The following is a 27,041-nucleotide window of genomic DNA, read 5'->3' as shown; positions in this document are numbered from 1 at the left end:
AAAAATAACAGGCTCGCAGTGCCGTGTTATAAATTATGAGCGTTCCTTGGTCGGGATTTAGCTCGATTTCCATCGGAACACGTATTTCCTTTTATAATATGAGTAATTATAAAATAAAGAAATGCGAAATGGGTTACAGCGACCCAGTTGGCAGAATTAATGTTGAAAATGCTCTGGCCAGATTACCGGCGGCAATTTGTTCACGGTGAAAACAGAGACTGGAGTAATCGTTCGATGCGGGGATATCGTCGAGGGGGAAGGTCGATAGAGAAATTCTAGATGGAACTAATCTTGTAATTCGAGTAATTAAGACACCATTGTATCACGAAACGGCGAGGAAAGTGTGAATTCCGCGGTGCCCCTATTACGAAAACCGAGAATCACCCGCATAGGAAAGAATGGACATCGTTGTTCCTGTCGGGGACGCCGGAAGTCAGTGATTCTTCACGCCTCGATTTGTCACGCCCGCCCTGTGACGGACTATTATAGAGTCAGCTGCTTTTTTGCCTCCTTTCCACGGTGAAACGTGGGGAACCTTCTCGCTCGCGTGTTAATTGAAGCTTTCTTTTTACGCCGGGAGCTGGCTTTATCGATTCCGAGCGACGTCTTTTCATTTTTCTACCTACCTCTCTTTCCCCCCCCCCTCTCTCACTCTCTCTCTCTTGCTGCCTGTGTACGGTTTACAAACCAACGACGTTTGATAAATGACCCTCTCTCGTACGCCGGCTTTTTTTATTGTTTATTTCTAGCTCGCGGTATTCCCCGAGTCACTCTTCCGAATACTTTCGCGTTGTTTCCTTTTTGTCCTGCGCCGTACCATTTGTTAACTGTTTCAACGATGGACCGGCTCGCTTTTTTCCAAATCTTTCTGCTCGTCGAACAATCAACGATTTTTAATCCGCAAATTCTTCCTTCCAGTTTTATCCGACCGGACTGGCGGATGGCGAAAATATCGAGCGATTTTTCAAGACAAATTGACTATTTCGTTTAAACACGTACTAGACGCTAGAGAAATTTTTTCAAAAATTGGCCCACATAAAAAAGTTGCAAAATGCAAAATTTAGTAGTTTCTTTATAATTCTAATCAATTTCAATTTTTGAAAACATTTCTTTTCACATCGCGCCGTAAACTAATTGCTCCAACTTCTCGAAAAACTTCAATCGTATGGTCTAATATTAAGAAAGATGGCTGTGATTTTCTGGAACAGTTGATTAGAGGTGTCACAGTGTAACAGGTAAGAAATATTGTTGGTTTAAGAGAGACGATGAGGTTTTTTTCCGGATCATTTTAAAATAGCCGGGAAAGGAATAAATATTTGCAGAGGTTTAGGAGCCGAATAAAAATTGTATCGCCGCGGGTCCGCGTTCTTTTTGATTCCATTATGCTTTGTAAATCCATTCATTCGCGTTGTGAACGCATGAAAGCCGCGTTGAGTCTACTATGGCTCATAATAAGTATAAAACTGAACAGCGGCGGACTCGGTTTTCCATTCATTTCGAGAGGTGTGCGAAAAAAAAATACAGGGGCGGCCAACAAGCATTGAATGAACAATACAGGAGACAACGACACAATTTTCGTCCACGCGAAACCCAATCGTTCGTTTGTCTCAATTTTCACTCCATTTCACGCTGTCGCGGTCATAAATCGGCGAGAGCAAGAGCCGTCGCGTCGTCCCCGAGTTTGATATCTATGCGTTCTCATCGGTGTTTCTCCTCTGCTCCGTTTCGCTCTGCTCCGCTCCGTTCTACTCGCGAGTATACGCTTCGTTCTACTCGCGCACGCGGGATTACTGTAATTAATTCACGGCCAGGTGATTCTTTGACGGTGCGCAGTTCGCGTCATCGCGATCCAGCCGTGATTAATTAAATTTAATTAAGCTCGCTCGTTTTCTTGTAACTCGATGCCACCACGGCCGCGCCTCCCATCGTGCGTCGATAATCGACACGATCGGTTTAACATTATCGGACCTGTGAAAGTACCTAACGATGGGACCAATCAAATGATAAACTTGTTACTACACAGCAGATTTTATGCGTTCACGCATCCGGGGACGCGCAGATACCAATCAAATGAAAAATTCAATTGAAACGCGGATCTGATTTCACGCAGCCACCTCTACCTCCCACACATCCCGTGCTCGTTCTCGCCGGACTCGTTACACCAAATAAATCTGCCGCGTCCACTTTCTCTAATTATCAATCCATTACCTTGCTACCAAGCCTCCGATCAAGCCGTCATCTATCTATCCCGTTGCTCGATCCCATCTTTCAGCATCTGCTTTCATTAACACGGGGTAAAACGTTTCAACGCTTGCTTTAATTTACAGACGAATGAGGTACGTTATCTATCTAAATGCTTCTTCAAATATTTTTCCTCTAGACTGTCTCTTTCATAAGTCCGAATAGTGGCAAAACAATAAAACACTTGAAAGCAGGGAAAAATTACCTCCCGCAAAAATTTCTATGCAGACGACTGCATAGCCACGCGAAGTAATACCTCGGCTAAAAACCAATCGATAATTGTTGTTAAAAAGATTCCCGCGAGGTGGACCCCGGCTGTGAAAATTCGTTCGGGTAGCCGTGTGTCTGGGGCATAAATTCACGGTCCGTGGACGCGTGCGGATCCATAATCCGGCCGTGAACCACGTGAATCGTGAGATCTAGAATTCAGCAACCGACCGGCCGCGACCGGTAATTCTTTATCCAGTTTTATGACTTCCGTCGTGAGGTTTTTTTCTCGCGGTAGCTCGGGCGTCGACGCCCGATGAAATTAAGAACGTCGTTCGTCTTCTGTTCGGTCCCTGGGGCAGACTACGAAGAAGCAGAAAAGCAGGAGATGCTGCATGGGTTCCCTGCGGTGTTTTTGTCGCGCGTTTACGGAAATATGAAAGCAGCGGGGCGCGCAAGAAAAGATTTTCCCGATCTGGATCGCGATCACGATCACGGTCACCACGATTTTTCACGCGCGATTCATCTCTCTCTCGGCTTCCGGCTGATCGCGAGACTAGGGATCCCGACAGACTCGGAAAAACAAGCACGATGGAGGACCACCAGTGTCTCTTCAAATCCGACCGATCCCCTGCTCGATGATTAATTCATTATTTCGAATCGGTCCCGATCAAATAGATCCGTCTTTTTCCTCCTCTTTTATTCCAGTTTTTCCGGGCACGACCCGGTTCCTCTGCGAAATTGCGCTTGACCGATCAAGATTAGTTCATTCGATTAACCCATTAATTAGGTCCGACCAATTGGCGCTCTCCGCCACCTCCGAAAACCCCCTTTAACTGAAAAATGTACTATACTATATTAATCTTCTTTAAACCGAGATGAAGTTCTACCTTGGTTTTGTTAATGTGTAGTTATTGAAGAACACGTAGGCATACAATAAGTATAAGTTTTCTCGTCTTGTAGGAATTTACGAACTTGAAAGAAAGTTCTAATCACTGAAACCGTAAAATAAATCGTAGGGCAGGGGGTTAATTTGCGAAAACATCTCCTGAAAATTTAACGCGTGCAAGTTCATTGATCCGAGTGTTTTTGAAATCGTATGAGAGAGTGCTTCGTCGGTCCAAGTGGATTGAAATTAGAATATTTTATATCACCGATTTAGCCCTTACGAATAATAATTTATTACGAAGCTCGATGTTGTTGCTGCGATACTGAAAACAAAATATTTAAAATGACAAGAGGCAAAGTTTCATGTATAATAGAAAGAGCTGCGGGTTGAAAATTTATGAACGATTTTACGGGCCGAACGAATCGGGCGCGTGCGTTCGTCGCCATTGACGGGCGAACAATTGAAAGCAATGAAGACGCGGCGATAAAGTTGAATATTTTACAGGCTCGGTAACGTCTGTCGACACTGTCAGCGGAATAACACGCAAATATTTTGCACCGCTACGACCTGCATCGATCTCCGGCGTCGACTACGATAATATTTAAAATCCGCCGGCGGCGATGCCAGAAAAAAGGAATCAAGGATACGGTGCACACGGTATATAGCCGCCGCGCCGCGCCGCGCCGCGCCGCCTCTCTTCTCTATGTACATTGTACACCCGTTTGCATCCTGCTCGAAATAAGTTATGAGATGGCGGCAGTAAAAAGCTCCATCCAGTTTATTTCTTCCACGGTCTTTTTCATATCGGAGCGAGCTAGCTGGCTGGTTGGATAGCTGGCGTTCTCCTAACATTCGCCTACTCCTCGCGGCCTAGTTTTTGACCGCGGCGAACTGTTCGCCCGAACAAATATCAATTCTACGGAAGCCAAACAGCCCCGGGGCTATTTGCAATTCACCTGGATCGAAGTTGCATTACCGCCTAACCCACCGAAAGCCATTCATTTATGGGTCGGCGTCACCGTGACTACGGAATCATTCTGCCCAGCACAAAGCCGCTTCCTGTCCACTATTTTTCTAGAAAATCTCCCACAAAATTTTACATCGCTTAAACAAATGCCCATAGATGTCTCGTGAAATTTAGCCATCGCAAATTGTTGTTGAATTTTCCTCTTTCTATTTAAACTCTACAAAGAGTAACTTTTTCACAAATAGAGAGTACCGGTGAGATACGTACGATTTAAATGGCCAGTGGACGTATTTCTAATTTGTCCAATTTCTTAGTCGTATAATTCTTGATCTGAGTAAACGCGGCGAAGGGTGAAAAATGAGACGAATGCAAAGCAGGGTGGGATAATTGCTAATCTGGCGAGCCTCCCTTGTTGGTGACGTTTCCAGCTGATTAAATCTCCACAATACAGGAGGGTAGGGCTTTAATTACCAAAATAAGGGTTGCGTTGTGCCCACGAAGACATTTACTAACATCACGATAAACTGTGAACTGGAAATCTTCAATGTACATGTAATTGGAATTTAATTTGGCGACATGAGGGTTCGGTAAAAATGCGTATAGGGATAAACTAGAAACCGGAAGGTATGGAGCATAATCTACGCGGCGGCGCCGACCAATCCATCATTTCGTAAATACCGCTAATGGTACTATGGCGACCGTTAATAGTCGGGAGTATTCATCATTGCGGATCATCGATTTAGCTGGCGCGGCGCATTGAAAAGGAGAAACCGTATTTTCTTCGATGATGAAAGGGCTGAATGTTGCCATTAGCATTTCCCCGGCAATGTTCGCGTCAGCAATTCACTCCGTCGACAACGTTGACCAGTGACTGCGGTGTAGCAGAGAGATCGTTGGCTAGCAGAGGGGGGTTTAGAGGGTGTGCAGAGAGGGCTGACGGGGGTGGGTTTTCAGTGGAGACAGCGGCTGACAATAGCCACCCTGGCAATGCAAGTACCGTATGCTAGCACAAAGCCTGACAATAGATTGGTAAAAAGGAAACCAAGTAAATACGAGACCTCTCATCTCGTACACGGGAATTACATTAATGAAACTAACTAATACTGGAACAATGGAGAGGGAAACATCACCCTCGTGATATTGCAACCCCTTCGTGCTTGGTTTAATACCGGTCTGAAGGGCAGCTTTCATCTTTCTGGCCTTCCACTTTTCTGTATTTTACATATTCTTCTTAACGAAACACTGCTGCTCGTTACCCCCGACGTTCGTGCCACTGTAATTGCCATAAGTGCAATTCTTCCGCGTTTTTCCCTTTCTCTCTTCCTTCTTCCGTGGCTCTTAATATTTTGCAAATTTTCGCCAGATTCAATTGCAGACTCGGAGTCTCTAATTTATACCTCGAAGTCCTCGCAGAGAATTTTGGCCGTGTTCACAAGATAAGCCTACTTTAATTCATGAATCGAGAAGAACGCAAGTCGTAGTCAATGAAAATTTTTACAGAGCGCACCATTCAATTTGCGTTGCACATTCGAGACCTTGAATCCATTGTCCGGATTAGGTTTTTAAGCGAGGACTCGCCGTGTAATCGAAAGGGGCCAGCCCGTCGAAGAAAAGTGATACGAGGCACGTCGAGAGCGCAGCAACTAATAACAGGCATTAGCTGCATTGTGATTCGATGATTGAGCGCTTCTCCGTTGCCGAACGGTAATTATAGTTACATCGACAGATCGGCGCTTTTGTTTCGATCGCAATGACGCGCATCGCAAGGGTTGAGCATTTTGTTAACAATAAACCGGTATTGAAACGGTTCGCGCGACACGCTTAGCCATCTATATGGGTTTTCATTCGCGAACTGTCGTTCATGCAGCAAAGGGAGACCGAGAGAGGTAGTCAGAAACAGAGTTCAGACATTCGACGCTTCGACGCGGGAACGATAATTAAGCGTTCTGATAATTATTGGCTTGTCATATCGAAATTAACCGGTTGGAAGACAATAACCCAGTCCCGGAATTCCGTCATTTCCGACGACGGTTCTTAATAGGGTCTTAGGGTTGCCAAATTATTGCCGCGCACGCTGATTGGACCCTCCAAGCTGCGATTAAGTTTCACCAGTCGCTTTGTTAGGCTTAACATTTCTCTAATAAACACGTATTCGACCGGCACCCTCGCGCACCATCGAATTGTCAGCTTAATGGGATCAATCGACCAAATGATACGGTTCCCTCTGTGTCTACCGGGTGTCCTAACACGAGCCAATAAAAATACAAAGAACTGCTTATTTTATTGGCTAAATGCTCTCCTAACGAATTCTCTTCGCCCGACTAAATACTTAACTTTCAGATGCACAGCAAATTTCTGAATCATTCGACGAATATTTTAGTCGTCCAGAGGGTAGATCATTAGATCACTTAGAAAAATATTTAGCAACAATTGTAAGAATCAATAAATTCAAAGATTTTTACATCTAGAATGCCCATAGCTGTTTGATGCGTCTAACTTACTTATTGTTAGATTTACAAATTACACGTTTGAAATTTTCATTACAGGCACAGATGAAAAATTATTTTCACGTCAGGTAGCAAACTAATTCTTCTAACGTCCCAAAACAAAAAACTCAAGCTGTGTTGGGTCCAATTTTGAAAAAGTTATTCGTTTTTAATAGGTGTGCGAACACTTTGTACACCCTGTGTATGCATTTATGGCAGAATTGATCATTATATTTACCGAAGCGACTACAGAGCAACGAATGGCAGTTTCTCGGTTAGGTTTCCGCACGCATCGGTCCAGTATTTTTTTCACCGATATCGGATAAGATCTCCGGCAATAGGATAGGTCTGGGTTAGGTCTGGCCCGTATGCATCCACGTCGAGGATTTTTCGCTAGGTATCGAGTTGCACGCCGCGTCGTGGATCCTTATGCGCAACGATCGAGAGACTTACGAACCTATCGTGCTTCCACTGAAACACAATCGCGGCAATAAATTTCTCTATCCGCCGTTTCATCTTTATCCGTGGTCGGCGCGGTGTGGCGCGCTCCGCTCGGGCATCATACACGATGCACTCGTAACGAAAGGTCGTGAGATGCGGTCCTTATCAGCATACGGAGCCAGAAATGCCAATATTTCGCCGGGGAAACGGTTCGAAACGGCACCGGCCAGTCATAAGTCCTGCTAACTGATTGCTGACCAGGGATACAACCGATGACGGCCCGGTACTGAAACATCCGCCTCGTTATTCCATTCTTAATGCTCCGCCGCCAGATCCGCCGACTGATAAACGTTTTGTTCTTCGGGGATCTTCTTATCCGGCCCCCGTCTTCACGATTATTTACAGCAACCTTTATTTCATCATTTCTCTTAGATCGTGCAGCTCTCATTTCTTAGATCGAATATTCACTGTAACGCACATTATGTACATCGAAATCGTCTTTAAAAGGGATCGATTGGTTTAACGAAAATATTGAGTTGCATCGGTTCATTCTCATGAAAAATAGGGTCACAGGACGTTAGGACGTATTATCACACATGATTTTTTCCTCTATCGTTTCTTTCTATTTTTACTTAACAAAGAGCAACAGCTTGTCCCAGTTTCCAGAATCATCCTGTATACAGCATAGCGACTTCTAATTAACAGTTTCGAAATTTTACTAATGCTATAAGTTTCTGACCGCAAAAGTACTATTCGGTCGACTTCACTTTTATCTAACGCTTTTCTACTTCCTTTTCGCGTTTAGGCGAATATAATCTATTATAAGCAAAAGGACAGATTTTTACTTTTGTGTCTCTTCTGCATTTCATCTCTGCTATGTGTTCCACAAACTCACCTCTCCGTATACTCGCTAAAGATGGCGCACAACACATAGAACGTACGAGATGCACATTTTCGAATACACGCGATAGACAAACATGCACAGTGTCTTATCGTTTTGTCCAGCACTGTAAGCAGAAACGCTTCCGAGGATCAAACGGTGCCCATAATTGTCGCGATGCAGACGGCATAAACGAGATTCGGTGTCCGGATGGTCGAAGGGTCCGCGTCAGGTTATTTTCCGGATTTGCTCGGTTACGGGAGGGGGGCGGCTATCGTTCAGGTAGGAAAATAAATTTCATCGGAAGCGCAACGTTTCGGCGGCATTAAAGCGGATTCAATTGAATTTCAATGCTGTTCGAATTCGTATTCGTTGAAGAATTCGCGGATTTCCGGGGCTCCGGTGAATGGGAAATGGAAGTTACAGGATGTCTGGAAATGAACGATTTCGAAATCAATTTTCTCGATACAAGCGTGCTGACGGGCCACGTACCGAGGGATGAAACTGACACTTTCGTGTCGTGGCCGGCTAAAGGGGGTGGAGGTGTAACGGTGACGGGGGTGGCGAAACGGGTGGAAAAGAGGGTGTGGGTCGGCGATCCGAACATTTTCTAGCCTGCCATGAATAATGGAGGATGTTTGTCAAAATTTCTGAAGTGTACAACGGACGCTTATTGGTTATGTCACGAGGATATAATGTTTACGCCCGTTGTTTGCAAAACTTTCGAAATTACCGGGTTCCGTGTGCACGGGAACGTTTTACGCGCTATACTCCTCCCATTCCGGCTGTATTTCCCGCTTTTCCTATGCTCCGACAGTCCGACGACTCGTACAAATCATCTTCCCATGCTTCCTGGAATATACCATCGCCAGGAAAATAAATATCGCGAGGTATTACTTGAAGAATGTCTGCGCAAGCGAATGGTAATTGTTTCGAATCTCGTGAGATACTCGAAAGTAGCTGCAGACAAATTTCTTCGATTTTCTTTCACCTAGTTTTGGCGCAGAGGAGAATCAGATATTTTTAAGTATCCAGAAATAGGAAATTAATTTCAGCGAGTAGAAGAAACATCATTTGACATTATACCGATATTAATATGAGATGTTTGGTAGAATATAAGAGTAATTTTCAGTTTGGTGCTCGGAGTGCATTGCACGGGATAAAATGGTCTTTGATTTATTTAACCCTCTCCCACCTTTCATTTTCTTAATGGAATTCATTTCTTTGCGTCACCTGGACGCAGCGGTGAAAGATCAATATTACGAAGAGGCGGGTAGTTGAATTTGTTTACGAAACGCAAAATTCAAAATGTAATTGTAAAATCAATCCTTTTTAATGGAAACCAGCACTGAAGAACAACAATTATGCAATCCACATTTTCGGCTGTCAATTTCTCTTACAAATGTCCACCGATCCAGAGGTGTAGATTCACCCCTAGGACGGATGACCATTACTTTTTATACACCCTGTACAGTAGAATTCCCAAAACTTGAGGGTCCGGCAGCACGTCTTCGAAGTTTCGGCAACCGAAACCAATTACACAACGCGCCGAAACACGTCTCGTGCCCGTCCGTCGGATCGCTTCCGCTTAAACAAGTATCGAGATCGATAAAGTCCAGCTGCGGGGTCGTCGTGCCTTTGTGGACATTAATTCACCTATTATCAAAGGGAAGGGACCGGGCGACGAAGGGGCGAGGGGAGGATGAAAACCCTTTCGACTTTCCTGTCGAATAATGGAGCTCGTAAATTTTCAATCGCAATTATATCGACCGCCGTGAAAAGTTGAACCGTTGGACGGGCGAAGCAAGGAGGAAGAAGAAGAAGAAGAAGAAGGAGGCTAAGAATAATAAGGTAGCCGGGGCTATTCGAAGATTGATAAGATGCCGCGAATAGGGGTTAAAATGGCGGGCAACGGATGAATCGTCGACACGGAGAGAGAGACGAGAGACGAGAGTGAGAGAGTGAGAGAGAGTGAGAGAGAGAGAGAGGGGAGGGAGAGAGGATAGTCCGTTTGAAAGGAATCGCGGGAAGTATTTCGTTCCAGCCGACAGCCAGGAATTTCGGGCTCTTTGTGATTGGCAATAGACCGAGGAAATTGGTTTGAAATTCGCGGGGCTATGGAATGTATTGGCAATCAGATTTTCCGCCCTTCCTCGCTCCGTGCACGGTCGCCTGGATCGGTGCTTTCCCTCCCACCGCCACCCCCCAACCCTCTGGAACCCTCCGCAGCCCTCCGCAGCCCTCCGTACCCATGGTTGGCTCTCAGTTATTCTGAGAATACCAACCGTAATCGAGACGGTGCGCCGCGATATTTCTTCAGAATTTTTCTACCCCCTCGTCCCCGGTTTGGTCTGCGAACGGACTCGCGGAAATTCCACGCGAATTACCCTCGAAACAGGAAGCCGCTGCACCGAGGCCGTCTTGCAACGTGCTGGCCCGTTATCCGCCTATCCGACGTCAGTTTTACGGCCCCAAGGAAAACACCGTAAAGAAAAGCAATAAGAACGAGCTCCCGACACCGAGTTCGAGAAAATGGATCGACGCTGCAAGTGTTATCGGTTGCGCTACCAAGAATCGGATGCAACGCACGCTGGTCTGCATCGATGCACCTAACAGTGTGCCGTGGCTACAGAGAGATGATCTGCAACGGGTGGTTTGTGCGAATTTTTGATCGACAACTCTGCGAGCAACTGACACTGGATGCATTTGCATCTTATTCCTGATATTCGTCGTCCAAATCGTTGGATTTATACAAAAATATTGGTGTAAATTGGTAAAATTGGGGTATAATACCTCGTAGAATGCCTAAATGTTTAGTAATCGAATAGATACCCCGACATATTTAATAATCTAAACAATATTTTGAATGATAGTACAGCAATTTTTATTGGCGTTTATTGGCGCCTGAGAGTGACCATTCGAGTGCTAAGGGCTAATATGAGGGTAGCTCGAAGCAATCGTAGGAACGTCGCGTATTCCGTATCAGCCCGTTTTTCGGGGGTGCTGTCGGTGCCGGGCGTGTTCGACATGGTATCAATACCTGGCGGAGCATACCTGATCCCTATGCAGGTTTGGGACCCAATTCGGTATGCATTAATGCACCGCCGGTGAATAGCATAGTTCCGATTCCACAGGAAAGCTGTCGAATTATCAGGTGGTATCGCGGCCGGCGACGATTACGTTTCGGTCTGAAGTTTCCTGTTATCTTAACGGCCATTATTTCGGGGATGAGCCGAATAAGGGTAGTTGGGGGTGGAGGATGTGTGTGTGTGTGTGTGTGTGTGCGTGTGTGTGTGTGTGTGTGTGATGATACTGATTGTTCGAGGAACGTCATTTCGCTCCATTTATGCGTGTGGCTCGCGAGGGCCAAACGATAGTTAGCCCCGCAAGTGGGTGACCTAGTCGATGACCCAGGGATAAGCTCGTTTCTCTCTCCCCTCTCTCACCCCTGTTCTTTCGTGAGAGCTTGGTTCGTGCTCGGTTGAAAATTGAGGTATGTGTACAGCTATGTAATACCGTGGTCACGAAACGTGTCATAAAGTCAACACGGTATCGCTTCGTCGTACGTGATAAGCGATTCGCGTACCGTGTTCCAAACCGACTGGGATCTCTCTGTTTCACTTTTTCGAACCATTCGCGACGCGAATAGATTGCTCAAACGCAATACGTGTGTCCGGTTCGAACGACTCTCGTCTGCACGCCGGTTTTATTGCCGGGAAATTGTGTTGAGCAAACGTGGCCTCGTTAGCGTGGGCCCACTTTTGTGACACTGTCTAATCAGCGGAAGGGAAATCCGCCTGCTAGAAAAATTGAAAATGGAACGGCAAAAATGAAAGGGAATTTGTAAATTACTAATTTTAGAAAAATGGTAAGAGACGCACAATGCATTTAAATATTAATATACAGTGTGTCGTTCCAAAATGGAATCGAAATTGAAAGTAGAACCGTGTTCTTGATTAATCAATAATGTCTTACCCACAGGTTGATGTACTCGGTAGTAGATCGATTCTTGGGAACTTACCTGTAACAAAGAAAGAATAATTAGCTGTCTGGTTGCAAATTCCATTAGTTAATCCATACATGAATCAGTGATGTATTTAATGCCAGATTTTATCTATGTTTCGCGTAGCCAAACATTGAACAAATTTTGTAATATAAATTCGCATGCGTCCGTAATCTAACGGTGAACGATTCAGCGCTGCGGACCGCATTAAAATAATTATCGTTATTGATTAAAATAATTAATATGTAATTCAATCAACAAAACGGTTTCGATTAACAAGTGTACCGTGAATTTTCCATTTATAAACACAATTAACCAAACTAAACGGCATTACGAGAAAATCTACCGCAAACTATCGTTCCGAACTAATTTTCGATCGTTCCCTCGCCTCGGTGAGCACGCGAATATAATTTTTCCGTTGACTGTCCGCTGAAAAAGCATACTATACGAGGAAAAGAAATTCAACTACGATAAAATCGACGAAAAACGGATCGTACCGTAGCCATCTTCGAAAAATTAGTCCGCCAAACTCGCGGAATCTATTTCAAGCTGGTTTCTCGTCGATGGGGTACTCGCCGATAAAACAAAAAATATATGTATTACTCGCTTAGGCGAACTAATCCAAGTTTCCCAGGCCACGGTATAACAGCGGGGAGCCCACGGGGAAGCGCTGGAACCCGGAAAACCGACTTTACTTTCTACGCGAATCCAATATTACCTCTCAAATTTCATCCCCTGTTCTCCGCTGGTTACTTAACATCGGAGTTTCGAATCGATTCCCAGGAAACAATGCGCGCGTCCGGCTCTCTTCGAACAAGAAAAACCAATGGCGCGGTATATCGGGGCGGGGGAACAACGAATTCTATAATATACAGTAGCTGCCAAAAGTTTCCAGCTAAACCGTAATTTTATCCTAATAACGAAACGAACACCGAGTGTGAAACTCCGTTGCAAAATGTAAACTTTCCGACTTAAAAGCAGCCAGAGCTATCCGGATCTTTGCGGTATCAATTTTCTCCGTGAAATTTTTCGAAACTGTCTGGATCCTGTTCCCTTATACAAATAACAGAATGGAATTTACTTCGACACTGCTCTAGAGATAATAAAATTGTAACTTGTTCATTCAAACTATTAAACAATTTTTATCTTATTCTTGCTGTCCACAATAAATGCAGAACATTTTTTATTCCTAAATGCCATCTCTACAGGAGAAACGGAATTACTTGCCGAACGAGCTGATGCAATAGCAGCGAAAAATTCGGTCCGCGAATTTTGGCAGCCGCTGTAGCCGTTGGAGCGGGATCGAGCGCCATAACCAAGGGCTGTTATACTATTCGAAGACGGGTCGGTTCGATAAAAACTGCCCCCCGCGGCGGGGCGTTCGCGAGCGGAATGTATAAAGCATCGAGGAAGCCAATTTCCCGGCTGCGCACGGTTACGTCGCTCTTTCGATAATAATTGGCAGCATGAATGGACGCGGCATGGCGCGTAGGGACACCTTGTAGCTCTGGGTGCGTTCGACGTGTGTGCGTGTGCGTGTGCGTGTGCGTGTGCGTGTGCGTGTGCGTGTGCGTGTGCGTGTGCGTGTGCGTGTGCGGCGCGTATTACGCGGACACGGGCTGTGGCATAGCCTAACCCAGGACCTAACGCGCAGCCCTCTCGAACATGTTACAATTGAAATTGCGCGTAGATGTGCGCGCCGCAGCCCCCGTCATCTGAATTTGATTCCTGGATGCGTCTGGTCATTAGCAAGTCCAGCTGCGTGTACCGACGTCCGCGGGCCTGTGGAACGTGTACAATAGCCCATTCACGTACACGTGCCTCCGCACACACCGCTCTCCAACTCTCTCTCGTTCTCTCGCTCTCTATCCAGCCCTCCCACTACTCTCTCTCCATTTCTCTCGCTCGTCATATCCGACGGGAGAAGCGAGAGAGTCCGTTCTGCTCCAACTGAATGCATGGCGTCGATCGGGATCGCCTAATCTGTCCTTTTCTCCATTCTCCTCGTCCCTCTTCAACACTGCCATCTCGCTCCGCGATGATTTGCTCGCCGGGACCTTGCGAACAGGTAGCCCTTTGACGCGTTGTCATTCATGCTTCGAATTATTTTGAACACTGTTTTGCAATGCGGGTCGATGAACGCCGCTGATGATTCCACGCGCCGCGAGAAATGCTCCGTTTTAACCCGCCGATCGTGGAATTCGAGATTACAGCGCTCGATATTTAGAGGCTCGATTGACTTCGGTCACTGTGACGGTATCGTGATTTTCGGACGCTTTGTGGCGACACCTTTGACACTTGGACACTGCGGCCAGGTATCAGGGACGCTGATTTTTCACAAAAATATTTTATTGGGAGATTTCAAAAGAAATGTTTCAGTTGGAAAAATTTTTTAAAAATCTTGATTACGATATTTGAAAATTATAAAACACAATTTGCAAATTACAAAGTATCATATAATGTAACACAATGTAAATGAAAAATCGAAATCTATATCAGGTTCTTCGGTATCAGACTCTTTTCTGGTTGTTTTATTAACTTTAAGGCTCGTGTAATCATTTTTATCTTTTCTTCATGATTGTTTTCCAGCTAGATTTAGCATTTGTCCCACTGTGCGGCGGTCTTGTTCTGTTATAATTATTAAGCCTAGGTTAGGTTTAATGGCAGCGTTTATTCGCGGAGCCCGCCCTCGCACGCAACATTGTCCCCATTATTTCATTCTACCTCGTTCATTCACTGATTAATCGACATTTGTTTTTCTCCGGCCGGTTTATATCTACTGTATTGTAACACGCTCGCTTTATTTCCGCCTTATTATCCTTCGTGTTCGACGAACATATCCTCGGCTCGTATACAATAAACACGTCGGCGTTATTAACATTACAATCGTACATTTCATTGAAACACTTTTCCGCCCGGTAACAACATTAACTTTTTCGCAAACGACACATTCTGCCGGTTCGGTAAAAAGTCGGGGAACGAGCGAGCTAGAGGAAAAAGAAGGAACGAATCGAAAACGTTAAAGCAGTCCGGGCGTAATTAATCACCAGCGAAAACGAAGTTCTCGGCTGGCCGTGTATCAACCGGCACCGTCGAAAATGCATTTGTCCACCGGTAGGAATTTGATGAGATTTTATATTGTGCCGCATTTTATCAGCCGTTTCGCGCAATCGAGGCGCATTAATTTCGTTACCGTGTGTGTTAACACGAATATAAATGGAAAGTAGTTTCCACCGTCGAAATTGGATCTGAGGATTGCACCAGCGCCATTTTTAGGCCGCGACCCCGATTGTTTGCGTTCTGCCGGGGGTTAAATCGGACCTCACCAGCGCCCCGTAGAATTACATTTATCCGCTTCTCCGGGAACAAGAACGAAAAAATCAAGCAAACAGAAATGGAGAACACTGTCGAATCCGCGGTTATAACCGGCTGAAACAAAAACGGAAACGCGAAGCACAATGGAAGCACGACGAACTTCAAGTTCGACGGAAACGAGCCGAGTTCTACCAGATCCAGCCTCCAAAATTTTCAGATTTTTATATAATGGTACGCAATTACACAAATTCATAAAAACACGATATTGCAAGCGTGTATTATCGCGTTGAACGCTCAGCAAAAAATTTATTTAGAAAGCAGGATTGCCACTTTAACCCTGGAGCATTCCAGAGATTCTAATAAAATACGGTCGATTTGGCTACGTGAAAATCTGGAGCAATTCAGAAGCCGAAAAATTCGGAAAATACACCACCATCAAAATGAATTTCTAAACGGTTGTTAAAAGAGTCCGTTTTTCGCGGCAGTTGTCGCGTTTTATTTTGTTATCGCTCGCAGATCAACTGCATAAAGGAAGTTATTTATTTCGCGTTTTCGACAATAATATCGCGAATTGTTTTTTCGCCGGGCAATTTTGATACGGGTTTTTTTTTTATCCGGGGACCGATTCGAAAGAGCTTACTCGACGATCCGACAAAATGTGCTGAACGCGACAAATTGAAAACCACGTTTACGGGTAGCGGGAAAAACCGGGCGAATCCGGGGGAGTAATTTGTATTTTCCTCGGCGCAAAAACGGACCTGTGCAGCTGGGCGTCTTCATCCCGCGTATAAACAAAGAATTTGGATTCTGTGCACCAGGTGCATCGTACATTTCTCGGATGAAGTATACGCTGCAATTGTTTGAACGTTTTTGTATCGAGCCAGTGTAAGAACTATAGCGCGCTCCCGGTGTGCCGGGGAACTAACGGATAGAGAATTCTGAAACGGGCAAGGAAAAATGTTAGAAGCGGAACTGTGTCACTATAGAGACATCTGCAAAACTACGGCGACGAGAATTCCGTGGAAAATCTACCTTTACACGAAAAATCTCCGCGTTTCTTTTAATCGCTTCATCATGCGGAACTGGTCTTTCAAACCTGCGAAAAATATGTGTCTGTTAGACCACGGATTTTATGTTGCACTGTCTATTGATTGAATACGTTGAAATCAAATTCAGATCAATTGTAAGAACGTAATTTTAAGGTGAAATAAAACTCAGTATTTTTACTCGAGCTTTTATATGAGCGCGGAATTACGAAGCTACCAGAAAGATGGCAAAAATTCATCGAACAAAATGGAAAATCTTCTATCGAGTAAAGTTCATTGCTCGAATAAAAAAACTGGGTTTTATTTCACCTGAAAATCCAATAATTTAAAAACGTGATTCTCTAGAAATCTCACCAGTGCAATTATCGCAACGATCGTAAGCTTATTTCTCTGAAGAGGCTCTCGAGCCCGTTGAATAGCGCTTAGCGCAAAGAGAAGAATGGGCTGTAACAATTAAAAGAATCGGAGGACCGAAAGTGCTCGTTGGGTTTCTGGTTAAAGGGATTCGTTTAATCCGTTCCAAAGAAATCATGCAATCGCTGTCAGACCCATTTTCCGGATAGAATGGTGTCCCCGGGCGACAAATTTGCTTAGATCTCGATCCCCCACTTATATTTAGAAGATCGTATTCCCGTCGGGTGGTCGCTAACACTGTTCGCTTTGTACGAAGTTAGCATAAGCAACCTACTTCTAGCGCACGGAAACGTATTGAGCAGCGGAGAGGCCTCGTCTCTCTTCTCTGTCTCTCCGCTCTCTTTGGCAAAATAGTCCCGGAGCGTTCCCATTTTCGCTTCGAGAGACGTTTAATGCGCTTTGTCGCCGCGATTTATCGATCGTTTCACGAAAAATCCTATTCCTGGCGAGCGGAGCGCAAATCTGGTTTCTCGCTCGTTATTCAAGCATCTTCGTGGACCATTTTCGTGGGTCGGGGCACACTTTTCCCACTGGCCACCAACCTATTGTCGTTCGTGGACGTTATTAGAGAATTAGAGAGCAGCCGACGCCGGATTAAACAGCGTGGCGGCGTACTGTTACGTGTTTCAATGGAGGGACGGGAGTAGACGAGATGTCAATGGGCCTTTCGAGACCTTAAGCTCGGCCTTCCGCCTTCCCTCGACGTCTTCCGGTTTAAAGGCCCCTGGCCCCTCTTGCTTCAATGATTGTCACTCACTCACTCTCTCTCTCTCTCTCTCTCTCTCTCTCTCTCTCTCTCTCTCTCTCTCTCTCTCTCTGACATCGTCAGACGTTTTCCCCACTGTATGGGATACACAAAGTAAAAATATGAACCTCTCCGACCAATAACTTACACACATCCAATCAGTTAAACAAATTCACCGGATCCGATAATTTATCCCAAGTTGACCCATTTACTCGAGAACTTTCGCTTCATCCCCTACTTCATAGAACAAAACATTCCTCCCCTATTTTATACCGTCGGGGACTAGCGAATATTTTAGCGAAGCGACTTATTCTTCGCATTCTATCGACCTGTGTCGAGCCACGTCATGTAGGGAAACATCAGGTCCCGTAGCAATTTAGGGGATGCCAGTTATGAGCGACAGAACGCCTTCGGCCGATCCTGGACCGTAGCACCGCACAGCAACGTTCGGACTCGCCGAGCTAATCGGCGATTACGTTTTACGACAAGTTCCTCATATTTTTACGAGCGTCGTTCCACAGCTGAAATATCCTACCGTTGTTGGCACGATCGCGCTACATAGTTGCGCCAAAGATTTTCCCCCGATCTGCTCGGTAAAATATTATTATTATTATTCGCCGTTACGGTTTTACGGACCTCGAGGTGTAAAAAGTAACAAGACCTTGTTACAGATATCATCGTTCCCCAGACCGAATCTCCGGGACATATTAAACACATCGAACGAGGGATTAAACAGTAAACACGTTCTTTCGTTGTTCGCATTTTTTGTTAAATTGTTCTATCAAACGCGAAGAAACAATTTAGCAGAAAAAAATCTTTATGCGAAATATAAATTGTCTTATTTTTTTACGATATTGTGTGAAAAATGAACCGTTAGATAGTGCTTGTTATTTCAATATTATATGGAATCCATTAAGTGTTAACACATTAATGAAATTTTGCTACGATATAGAGAGAACTCAAAGAAATATTTCACACGTATTTAATTGTAGTTGCCGACATTCGCGTTAAGGGGGTGAAAAATACATTTTATTGAATATCTCCGCAATTGTAAGGCCCAGAGGAAAATTTCAAAATCCAATTTGTGCGTCTTTTGATGTAAACCGATTTTTAAAAGAATAATCTCTTTAAAAAATATGTGAACAGTTAACTCTGCGTCCCCAGGCTCATGAATAATATAATAGCTGCGATTCCCAATCAGATAAAAAATCGCGCGCACCCCACCGCGTCGCGTCGCCGCGCCGTCGCATAATTGCGAAATAAATCTCGCTTTTTGGCGTAGACGGTGAAAGCTAAGCACAAAGGGAAAGCGCAATGTCGTTTGTGCCCGAGCGTGACCGATTCCCCAGGCCCGTGAAGGGATCGATCGTCACGCGACAAGAAGAGGAACACGATGCCTCCCTTATTAATGTCGTCACAGAAAAATTCGCTGGAATGCTCGCACCGTGTCTCGATCGATTCGTCACGGCGCGGGGCGCGGGGCGCGGCATCAGGCTGCGATCCCATAAAAACCTAGCCGATAATGATATTCATATGTCGACGGCAGCACGATGAATACCGATACAAGTAGAATCGTGGAATCGTCGAATCGAGTCAGTGGTCCCGCGGGTGGACCCTGCTAAACGTCCCTTCGTCCATTTGACAGGGTGTCCCTGTAGATCGCCGCCAAGGGACAGCGCACCCTTCTCCTCGATTCCTTTGACCGCGGGCTAATGAAATATCACGTATGCGAAATTGACAGCGGCGAAATAGACTGACGATAACGCGACCCCTACATGTCCACGTATCGGCCCTCCTGGGACCTCGGCAAAGGGCCAGTGGTATTTTCTTGCCGCGTCGTGATTTACAGGCTTCGGGAAACTCGAGGAGCCTTCCCAAACATGTAACTCGAGTCAATTTGAATCATTACACTTTCTCCATTCAGGATATGTGAAAGCATTGATTGATTTGTCTTGGAATTTTTGGAAAGTTGGCTCTTACAAAGCTGATTCTTACTAGATGTAATATGATACTTAAACAATAGATGTATTGAGTTATAAAGTACAATCAATTCTAGAGATTAAAAAAATCTCGAAACATAGCAGGCACAGAACGTTGAAAGTTGGTTTGTATCCCTGATTTTTGGTTGCTGCGGCCCTTCGAGAATTATTTCAGTTATTATTTCTGTGGAATTTTTCATTCGTTCAGCCACAAAGTGCAATCTATTCATATATTTTTTCCTGTGAAATCTAGACACAATTTCATCAAACTAGAATGACAAATTGTAATTTTAAATGTCAACTCGTAAAAGGTTACACATCCGATTAGAGAACAAGATAATGCTCGGAGGAACAATGCTGTGTTTGTTTAAATGGAATCTATACGGGTGGCAGGTAGGATGAAATAAAAGTCGGTTCTTCCGGAGAAGGGAAAATAGTGGATTTTTCAGTTACGCGAAGAATTACTTTTGAAGAGCACTTTTGTACCCGGCGCCGCGCTGGTACTCTTTTCATAACGATATGGAATCCATCACGATTTTCCCTTTTCAGTCGGCAGCCCTTTGCCAAAAATTTTAATTTCAACCACTTTTTTCATCAGGCCAGCGTTATCCCTGGTGAATTGAATAACGTAGTACATTCCAATTTGAAAGCCGGGAGTATCATCAGACAGAGTTAAACGCGCGGGCGCGCGGCCTCGGGGATTTTTCGTTTAAATATCTACAAATTTTTCGCCGTCATCAAATATTTAAACTTGTAAAAATCTTCGCGTCTGCGTACACACATACACGCGCGCGATGCCGAGAGAGAGAGAGAGAGAGAGAGAGAGAGAGAGAGAGAGAGAGAGAGAGAGAGACAGAATGAGCAAAAGAGAGCCAGACAGCCCAACAGCGTAGCGCACCTCGTTCGCTGATTGATATCGAAATTTCGGGCCCTTCCATTTCGAACCGAATGCACGGCAATAATTGAACCGCGTAATTACAAAATTAAAACCTATTTTATAACACAGCCTCGCGCGATACGTTTGGTCATTAATTCTCTTATATGCGGTTCGTTTTCGAATGTACAGAAATTACATCGGCCCGCATCATTTCTGTACAAAATTAACAAAATTCGATCCCCCGCTCGTCTGTTCCTCATGATCAAAGCACTGCAATCCTTCAAAGGCGAACATTCGTCGAGCATGTTCTACAGAAATGCTCCTTCCACTGATTAAAAAATTGCACAATTTAAAAAGATCATTAATATAAAGCTGGTGGTATCAGGTCTGGGTCTGACCATGGCTGTACTTGTCTACTTCCGCGTGTGAACACTCAAAATCGATTATCTCGAGAGCGAAAGTCGTATAGAAACATTTTATTCCGCGTTTCCAATGCAGTTTTTCACGTAGAACCGGATCCTCGACTTAACATTTATCCGAATCGTTAAATATACAACGTGCTGCGAAGCAAAATGTCGATAAAAATGATATTTACGATATCCGTGACTGTTGAAAGTCATTAAAAGCGATAAAATCTTGAAGTTTAAGGGAACCATTAACGCGTGACAGAAATTCTAGCTATGACAAGGGTTTGGAGGAAGTAAGAATAATGTTTGGAGGTTTACCGTAGGTTATCGATTGTTCGATGTCGAATCTGAGTCGGTGATTCTAATGAGGGTGTGCACGTGTTGTTTTCCCACGGAATCACGCATGTGTTTCATTGTTATCGGCGCGGCGCGAGCGTAAATAGTATATCGACACCGTGCGTTCTCTGCGGGGGTCGTCGTGGTGGAAACGGTGAGTTTCCGGTGGCCAATAATCGAGAACAAATTCGATTACGAAGGAAATCCGTGTTCGCGGAAGTGTAGACGCCCCGGTATTCTTTCTCCCCGTTTCTCATCGTTGATCGATGAGTTACAAATGGCGCAGGAGGGTTTTCCCTGATACGTCGTCGACCCCCTCCGATGGCACGAATGCGTGTGCGGGGTTGGTGTAACTCGCGCAATAAGAAGAACTTAATGACGTTGCAGCAGACGGGGAATTATCTGTCGGCCGCTTTGTTAGGGAGGCCCCCAGGAGAACGGCTAGGGGATGTCCACCCCTCTGCGCATCCTTCATTTCTCATCCTGTCCTTCTCTTTTCGGTAAAGCATGCAAAGGATCGCGAGCAAAAATTCGTCAGTGTCGTCCGCAGGTCCACGTGGCTCTGGGGGCGCTTATAACGCCGCGATAACACGTGTATCGCAAATATTGTTCCGCAGTTTCGCGAACCCCGGACGTCCCTCGAAAAAGATACGCTTTGCTTTGTTCGGAGGAAATGCTCCGAATAAGCGAAAGACGGGGAGGAAAATTGTTCAGTACGATACAGAGAAAAATTGCCGTTCTAGAATTAATCTCGTTCATTTTCCGGCGATCGTTACACGGTAGAGATCGCGAGGCGATTTTCCATTCGCAATTTTATACTTTAGAACAGCGGTTTTCAACCTGGGATAATATCTACAAACAAATAAAACTTTACAGTTTTTAAAACGTTCCTACATTATTTTATATCTATTAAAGCTATAAAAGGTAGGGAGGCGTGGACAAGAAATTTTTTTCGGGGAGTCGTAGCAGCATAAAAGTTGGAAACCGCTGTGCTAGAAAAATATTGTAGCAATTTCAACAGGGCCAGTTTGTAACCAAACGCTTCGCGGTATCAAGAGCAGTATTAATCGATGAACGGAAACGAAAATTCAAGCTCTAATATTTAATCAAATTTAAAATTCATTGTTCAGATAAAACGTTTCAGCTAACCGACGAATGGAAGCTAAAAATTGTTTTGCACCGTTCAGCGAATGGATATAAAAATTCTGGAGCCAATATTCCACCGAATTTCAACTTGTATTATTCAAATAGAAGTTTTCGAATGAACGGAGGACAGAGTGAAGTGAAAAAAAGCGAAGGGAGATAAACGAATTATTTTATACTGCACAGAGATGGAATGAACAAAAAAATTGTGCGAATACGATTAGCAGATTCCAGAGTCGAATGACGCCTATTAAATTTAGCGTTAACGAGCAATATCGCGGAAAGTGGATTATAATGAAGTGATGCAAACACGGGACGGAGATGAAAATTATTTATGATTCGGCTCGAAGTACGGCGTCGTTATGGGCGCGAGAAGCTTTCAAATGGTAAAGGAAAAAGGCGGTAACACGAGTAAGTCGCGGCTACTAATCAGCCTCGTTTGCATGATACATTTTTGCGTAGAAATTAGAGGATAGGAAACGCGAACAGAAGCGCGGGCGAAATCGTGAAAATTCTCGTGGCGCCGTGGATGGAAATGAGAGGGTTGGGAAATAGTGAACAAAAAATCCTGGGAAGCGAGGACGGGGGAAAATAAAAGAGAGAATGAGAGAGAGAGAGAGAGAGAGAGAGAGCCGAGAGGAGAGGAAAAACGAGGAGGTTCGATGATTGATGGATACTGGCCGATTGAAAACCGCGCCGACTGTCTGCCCGCACGACTAAATTTCACGTTTAAATTCGCGTGACGGAAAGTTTGCATTGCCGGGTCCGTTTGTGCCATCGTTTCGTTACCGGTTCATTTCCCGCGATTTTGCAACAATGCCTCGGATTTAGCTCAACAATCGAGGAATACTCCATTGTGCTTTGTTTACGCGCCATTGAAGAAACCACGCCGGTCAAAGGACGCAATCATCGAAATTAGTAGTAATACCATGTGAAACAGAGAACATATTTCGGAGAAACCTAAGAAAAATTTACATGGATAGATTCGGTTCGTTTACGATAGCAAACGAGAATTGCCTCTGCGAGAACGAGGCACAGGAACGGAGCGCTGTTAATTACTGTTAACGAATCGAAATTTCGATGAATTTCCATTTCAGCAATCAGCGCGTCGATCGACGGCTTCGTTGCGTTGTTTTATTATGGAAACATTATTCCCACTCTGCTCGAAATCGTACGACGACTCGAATTAGAATTAACGAGCAGAAATATGCGGCCTCTACTTCCGACGACATTTGTCGAATATGTTAATTAATGTTAATCTACGAGTGACACGTGGAGCAGAATTCGGAGCGGACCTTATATGCTTTAATTAGATATTGAACTGTCGGAGCATCGCCTGTGCGACGTGAAAATAAATATTTTCCTGCAAACATTATGGATTAGTGTCTGGGAAAGCGTGATTGATCAGTTTTCGTAAACAAATTGATTTGGAGAGGAATAAAATTTTTTGATACGTGGCTACGTTTTTGAGGAAAATTGGATGGAAGTGTGGAGCAGGTATCCGTCTGTGTCTGATCACGACCGTCCTTATCTACTTGCAGCATGAGAAAATAAATTTCTATCTCGCTGCGGTTTGTTGCAATCAGGTAGAAAATGACTCTGGCCTCTAATTTGATCCTCGGAAGACTCATCCCCGCGGAATGGAATCCATAAGAGAGCAGGAAGGCATCCGAGAAAGGCTCGGAAGTTGGAGTATAAATTCAGGAGGTTTCCGCGTAATTAAGAGGGAAGAACGGGCGAGTGTAGCAACTTTCGTAAGGCTGATTGGCTCTTCAGTATTCGGGTCACACGTGTTCCCCACGGTGCAGGCCCCCGAAGGGTCCCCAGGGTGTTGATCGGACGCTTGTATCGAGCCGGAGGACGATTTTCGAAGTTGGTGGGGAAAGTTTCGGCTGCTCGACGTTGCCTCGATTGCCAGTACACGGACGAAGGAAGACCGGGGATAAACTGAAAGACAGTGGAGAGAAAAAGGGAAGGGGAGCAGAAACAAACGGGGGTTGCGCGATGAGAGTTGTGTTTGCGGCATGGCGCTCGTAATTAGTGCTACTGGGCCACCTAGGATCGTTCGCTGAAGGGTTTTCGCCGCGGGCGATGCAGATATAGCTCGAGTGGACTCGAGCGACGATATTTCTATGTATCGGCCGCGTTCTAACCCAAATACAATGCCGCCGGACCACCTGAATATTTACCTGCTCGGTCCGACAATACGCTGTCACGCGGAAAAATTGACAAGCTCGATTGCATGGTTCCGTGACGCTCGATTGACAGTCCATCTGAATATTCGCGCACCGAGACTGTGGATACCGTGCCGTTTCGAAGGGACGGATTAGCAGGCATTAGAGGCTCCTGCGGATTGATGCGTTTTTCGCAAAGCTTGGATGACACACTGCCGAATAATGCAAATTACGCCTCGTGAACGTAAAAAACAGGACTTGTCGAGTACTTCGAGGCTGGAGAATCGAATAAACGTCGAGAAAATAATCTGAGAGAGAGAGAGAGAGAGAGAGTTCCGCGATAAAGCGGAATTAGTGGGAGCCTCGATTTTTGACCGGCGGTCAGCAAGATTGCAACGCGGTCGGCGATACCGCAGCGATAGCATAGGCCACGGGCGACACAATGATAATAATGACCTGGGCGGAGGATCTCGAAAAGGTAGCGGGACAGCAGCGCGTCGTGCAATTCCGGATTCCATACTTCCGCTTTGTCGTCGTTCCGGGGGCAGGAACGTTCAAAAAGCTCGTTGGTTTTTTCAGGGCAGAGCAGCGAGGATTCGCGCATTGAAGTTGGGATTGGTAGAGATGGTCGTATCGTCGCCGATTCCGAAGGGTTGTCTGCGGAGAGGATGTGTACGTGTGTGTGTGTGTGTGCATGTGGGTTGAAACGGACGCGGTGAAACGGACAGCGTAGCCGGGCACAAGAACGAAAACATTGCACTCTCTCGGCCAACAAGCCGGGCTTCGTTGTAATTAGTTTCTGTAGAGCAAGAGTTGAGCCAGCTCAGCGTTGCAGACGGGAGAACACAGAGGCTGGGCTCGCGCGCGCGCGCGCGCTCCTGCACACGAGAGTGTCGTCGACTGTGGAACACGTACGCTGTCCTTGCAGGTACACTGTCCTACACGCACAGAGACAGAGTCGAGCAAACAGAGAAAGACGACGAGGGACGCACACCAGCAACGAACGGCGGCACCAGCAGCCAGCCAGCCAGCCAGCCAGCGCTGTCTGGCTTGCGCTATTGCGGCTACGTTGATGGCGGAGGAGCAAATAGGACGCAATAAACATGGCACTACATCATCCGCGAGCAACCCTTTATCCGTGGAGGATCAGCCGCCTGGCCCAGCATTCGAATCCACCCCTCCGCACCCTGCGGATAGTTGGTTACGTAGCGCGGGAATTACCGTCTCTCTCTCTCTCTCTTTCTCTTTTTTCCCCCGTCTATCTCTTTCTTTCTCTCGTTTCGTGTCTGTCTGTCCGTCTGTCTCTGCCTGTTTGTCCAATGCATGCGCATTTTCTCTGTGGCGTCGCGAGAGCTTCAGAAAAAATGAGCACGACACTGAGAGAGGAAGAGAGAGAGAGAGAGAGAGAGAGAGAGAGCGCAGCGAAATTGATTAGTTACTAGTGCACTCGTTAGCGAACCTCCGCGGAAGTTATAAGTGGACTTTGCGTTCCGCGCGCTCGCGAATCGCGAATGGAAGCGATATGCCCCGGGAATAATGGACGCGCTTTGTTGTGCCCGGGAACCAGCTATGTATGTATATCGCATGATAAAAGTATGTACAGCGCGCCCCGGGAACTTTGGATCAACGATTAGCTATCTGCTTGACTACGTTTTTTCGTTACCGCCGCGGAACGGATGTGCTCGGGAAGAGGCTGGTTGTTGGACGAACGATTTATAAATAAGTAGTACGGTTACTATGCAGCTCCTCGTGATCTCGATCTAGCTCCCAGACCAAAGTCATCTAACAGCAAAAGATTCCCGAACAAGTGGCGCTGCAAAGTCGGATTCTGAAAGAATGAACCGTTGGTCAGTGCATCGGCGGGGTGCATCGGCGTAACTCGATCGCAATTGTCCGTCGGGATGCACCTCTTTTTTCGCAAGTGGAGCGACGGGCGTTTGAATCGCGACCAGCTGGACCGAAACAAGACGAGCACTGTGCGCCGCTCTTTCGTATGACTGCAAAGAACGCCTCGCCGCAGAAAGAAGAGGGAAAAAGCGAAGACGGGCGGAGCACACGCGCGGGAACGCGTGTCAACGCGGTCCGTGTCCCCCCTCCCCCCCCCCCCCCGCCCCTTACAATGCCGTCGATTGTTTATCTCGAGATCGCAGCAGGCAATGAAAGCTCGCTCTCCATGCCTCGCCTCGCCCCGTTTCGCGAATATGTATGTATAATACGTATAGAGTACGTCGTCCCCGGGGAGAGTCGGGATCAAGCGGCATCATTGTCTTGACGACTTGACGTCGGAAAACACTTCGCAGAAGAGGTCGAAGATCGATCGTTGTCTGGCTGCACGGCTTACCGTCCGTTATCCGTTCCACCAGTTACGTGATTCCGCGAGCCCTACGACCTTCGGTCCGATTCTACTTCTACTTCTACACCTCGAGTAGCCTAGCAAGTTAGCTACCGCTGTCCGTAAACGCCACCGCTGCAACAGTGGGCAAATTCCCGA

At 45.7% G+C, this 27,041-nt stretch overlaps 1 protein-coding gene across 21 annotated transcripts in view; it reads right to left on the bottom strand.

The window, feature by feature from the left end:
- Nucleotides 1-27,041, bottom strand: part of Ten-m (teneurin transmembrane protein Ten-m) — a 534,210-nt gene that overhangs the window by 93,794 nt on the left and 413,375 nt on the right. Inside the window, exon 2 of one of the 21 annotated variants that reach the window (XM_076433919.1) lies at nucleotides 12,087-12,132. The exons of the other annotated variants lie outside the window; for them this stretch is intronic. The gene's annotated coding sequence lies outside the window, so the exon portion shown is untranslated. The remainder of the gene's footprint in view (nucleotides 1-12,086; nucleotides 12,133-27,041) is intronic. 21 annotated transcript variants of the gene reach the window in all.

The sequence above is a fragment of the Lasioglossum baleicum genome, chromosome 11 (assembly GCF_051020765.1).
Source record: "Lasioglossum baleicum chromosome 11, iyLasBale1, whole genome shotgun sequence".
NCBI classification, from domain to species: domain Eukaryota; kingdom Metazoa; phylum Arthropoda; class Insecta; order Hymenoptera; family Halictidae; genus Lasioglossum; species Lasioglossum baleicum.
This window is presented reverse-complemented; position numbering and strand designations above follow the sequence as displayed.